Source organism: Bidens hawaiensis, unplaced genomic scaffold (genome assembly GCF_021521415.1).
Source record: "Bidens hawaiensis isolate Kalapana, Puna unplaced genomic scaffold, B.hawaiensis_p1.1 tig00017078_1, whole genome shotgun sequence".
NCBI classification, from domain to species: Eukaryota; Viridiplantae; Streptophyta; class Magnoliopsida; order Asterales; family Asteraceae; genus Bidens; species Bidens hawaiensis.
The window spans coordinates 103,732-108,347 of NW_027492585.1; positions in this window are offsets into that span (position 1 = coordinate 103,732).

The following is a 4,616-nucleotide window of genomic DNA, read 5'->3' on the forward strand; positions in this document are numbered from 1 at the left end:
AGTCCCAATATTCCATTCACCCTGGCTCAGATAAAATGAGCCATGACCTAAAGGCACTTTACTGGTGGCCAAACATGAAAGCTGACATTGCCACCTACGTGAGCAAATGTTTGACTTGTGCTAGAGTCAAGGTGGAGTATCAAAAACCATCCGGACTGTTACAGCAACCGGAACTCCCAACGTGGAAATGGGAACACATTTCCATGGATTTCATCACAGGATTACCCAAAACGCCGACGGGATGCGTTACCATCTGGGTGATCGTTGACCGGCTGACTAAGTCTGCGCATTTCTTAGGGATCAAGGAACCGGACAAAATGGAATGACTGACTAGCATCTATATGAAAGAAGTAGTGTCTAGACACGGAGTGCTTGTCTCAATCATATTTGATCGAGATTCCCGTTTCACTTCGCACTTCTGGAAGTCACTACAGAGTGCACTAGGCACCCGCCTTGATATGAGCACCTCATTCCATCCTCAAACGGATGGGCAATGTGAACGCACCATTCAGACTTTGGAAGACATGTTGCGTGCATGCGTGTTGGATTTCGTAAAAAGTTGGGAACCCCACTTGCCCTTGGTAGAGTTTTCGTATAATAACAGCTACCACGCTAGCATTATAGCAGCGCCGTTTGAAGCGTTGTACGAACGGAAGTGTCGATCACCTCTTTGTTGGGCAGAACTAGGTGATAGCCAAATCACTGGTCCAGAATTAGTACTCGAAACCTCATAAAAGATTACCCAAATCCAAAGTCTCATGGCGGGCAGCAAGAGATCGTCAAAAGAGTTACGCCGACAGGCGTCGAAAACCTCTGGAATTCCAAGTGGACGACCATGTTTTACTCAAAGTCTCACCTTGGAAAGGTGTAGTTCGCTTTAGAAAGCGAAACAAACTCAACCCATGATACGTTGGCCCATACCGGATAACTGAACGCGTTGGTCCGATAGCATACCGGTTGGAATTACCAACAGAACTCAGTGGAGTACATAACGTTTTGCATGTATCCAACATGAAGAAATGCCTTTCTAACGAAACACAAGCAGTTCCTTTGGGCGAGTCGCAAGTTGATGAACAACTACGCTTCATCGAAGAACCAGTAGAAGTTTTGGATTTGGAAACCAAAACACTCAAGCAAAGCAAGATTCCCATCGTCAAAGTTCGTTGGAACTCGAGACGTGGACCAGAGATCAAGTGGGAACGCGAGGATCAAATGATGCAAAAGTATCCTCACCTTTTTGAAGGGTTGACCAAACACCGAAAACCGCGAAATTCGACAAACCGTTAGAAATCACCGGAGGTATGAATTAAATTTCGAGACGAATTTTCTTTTCTACTAGGGGATGTTATGACAAACTGAAAATTTTTGCCTTTTCAGACACCCATCGCGACTTGACTCAAATTTTCGGGAAGAAAATTCTTTCAACATGGGAATGATGTGACACTCGTCAATTTCAGGTTGACTCCGTTAATCCAAACTCCGTTAATTCAAACTTAAGATCACACGAACTGTAACACATATCTCATTACATTTAAATATGGGTTTTAAATGACGCATGACAATCACTACACAAGTAGTCTTTCGGAATTTCACCGAAACACACATGAGTCGACTCAAACTGTTGGTGAACAAATGATAAGTATCATAAAGAAGTTGATAATTACGTGTTACTTTTATGTGCTACTTGGTGTTTACTTTCATAATGTTAATTCATGTGGAAACTAAACTAACTTGTGCTAGAAATTGATTAACTAGAAGATTAGGGGGTTAAGTGTAATATATTAATATTATAATCAGGTTATTACACAACCCTAATCCCCCTCCCTCCCACATACGATTGATCTTTTTCCCCTCCCTCTTTTGGCGACCGTAGCCCACACACACACACATACAACCTCTTTTTCAAGCTTGTTTTGAAGGATTCAAGGTGCAAGATAGGTAATTAACATCCCCTCTAGCTATTCTAATGATTTAATTATGATATTGAGCATGTTAATCAAAACCCTAAATCTTGAAATTGATGATTGAAGATGAGTTAGGGTTTAATTATGTGTTTGTTGATGATTGCTAGTGAATTGATAACTAGTTATGTTGTGGTAGATTGTTAATTACATGTTTCTTGAAATTGAACTTTGAAGTAAAACTCTAATTGTGTGTGTAAAGTGAAATTGAGATGCATGGTTGGTGAATTATGCATCTAGAGGGTTGTATGTATAAGTTATAGTTCATAAGTTAATGATATGTTGAGTTTTGATGAAAACTGATGCTGGACAGATTATTGAATTCGTGTTTAAATGACTGTAACTCGATGTTAATTACATGTTCTGAAGTTATTTTTGATTCTATGATGTAGTAGGTCGAGTCTAGTTTCTAAAGAGTCCAAATTTGTAATTTTTGGACGTGTAATAGTTAGTTTTTATTGTTTTACAAATCTGTTGTGCAAGTCTGATTCGGGAAGCCTACTGGTAAGCTGTTTCGCGACTAAGATATCTCATAAAGGACAAGACCAAATGGGTTGGTTCCACTTCGGGAAGCCTACTGGAAGTTTTTTTTATTCTTCCATGGTTTCCACTTCTCCAATATCAAGGACTTCATGATTAGAGAAAATAGGGTAAATTGGGATAAAATTTTCAACATCCACCTCTTCTTTCACCCTTTTCTTGTTGTTCTGCTTTAACTTTTCCAATAATTCTTTGCTTGGAGGTCTTACAACATTGTAATTTACCTTCTTCTTTTCACGTATGTCAATGGATACATGCTCTCTCTTCATTCTTTCATTCTGTTTCTTCATTCTAGGTGTGACTGGTGGATACATTAGAAGTTTGTCAAGAGATTCTGGTTTCTTGTATTTTCTTCCTCTTTCAACAGCTTTGATTTCATCATCAGTGATTTGATCATTCAAATCACTCAAGTCATCTTGATTCAAATCATCAGAACCAAAGTCATCTTCAAAGACTTGAACTCCAATTGACTTTTCTTCTTTGAAATCTTTCTTCACAACAAACTCTCCTTCTTCACTCACCTCAACATTCTTATACAAATCCAAAAGTTCTTCTTTGTCTTGGAAAACATCTTTGAATTGTTGTAGATATGCATTTCTTTTCTCCTATCAACTTTTGGCATAAAGATGTTGTTGAAAAGTGGTGGTACTGCTTTGTACTTGCCTTCTTCCTTAACTTGGTTTAAAATTCCACAGATGTTTCCAGTGGAAACAAAGTTCTTCAAGAATTCATTGTCAACTTGCAACTTAGTGTTTTGCACCTTCTCTTCTATAATCATTTTCTTCAACCCATCTATTTTAGTTGTGAACCTTTTATGAGCTCTGTAACTGTTTACACAGTCTTCTTCCAAACTTTTCATCCTTTCTTCACTAATCAGTTCACTTGCCTCATATGCATTTCTGATACTTTGTTTCTTAAAACACTCACTTTTCAGCTTTCAAATCATTGATAACTTCAGTTAAATCAATAGTAGAAGAAGAATGTACCTGAGATGATGATCCAGTTTCTTTCTCAATTATGGCCATGATTGCCACATTTGCTTTCTTGATATCATCTGAAATGTCTTCTTCATGATTTCTTCAATCAAAGTTACCCTCATGCTGTGTTGTTACAACAACGTTGCCTTGATTTCTGATCTGATTTTGGTTGGCTGGAATAGTGTTGTCAGGAATAGTTTGAAGGTTTTGGTTGTTGTTTCTCTGAAAACCTTGATTCTGAGGTATTCCTTGATTATGATTGTTCGTTTGTAGCTGAAAGTTGTTGAAGTTGGGATTGTTGTTAAAGTTGTTGTTGAAGTTGTTGTTGGGTCTCTGCTGATTCTGTTGATATTGAGGTTGCTGATTTCTTGGTTGGTTTTGAAATTGGTTCAATTGAAAGTTTCTTGGCATGTTACACTCTCTTGAAAAATGACCAGGCTATTGACAATTATAGCAAATGGCTTTTGACTTATCAAAACCAATTCTTTCATTAGGCCCCTGATAGGAGTGACCTACCAGTCCTGTTGTAAAGCCTCTTGCTTCTAAGAGCCAACATGGTTGCTTGCCATTTCAAATCCATGTCCTCCAAATCATCAACATCTATCTGCTCAAGATCATCTTGTACCACACTTGTGTGAATCAAATTCTTTGCAACAAATGCATTATATGATTCTGTAAACATTGAAAACAAGGCCTGTCTTTCACTGCCTTAACCATGTCCACCACTAGTATGAAGTACACTCCCACTTGCCATTGAGGCAGAATCAGTGTCATCAATCAGTTGCAGATTGAATCTTTGCTGGTTACCAAGATTACTTGTGCTACCACCAACAAAAGATTTTGTAGTGTCAGTACTATGCTCAACTGGTTCTTCAATAATAGGAATCTGTTGTTGATTCTTGGTGGTCAAACTTCCCATAGGTGCAATCAATGCATTTGAAACATTGAAGCAGGGTCTTTCCTCCTTAATCATCTCATTCTCTATCATCTCTATCTCTGCAGCTTGAAGGAAGCACACTACATCATCCAATTTCAAATTATTGAAGTTGTATTTTGTAAGGATGAACTTGCAAGCAGTGTACCATTCCTTTGGCATTGAGTTGAGCAACTTGGTATTCAAGTCAAGGTCAGGCATGAT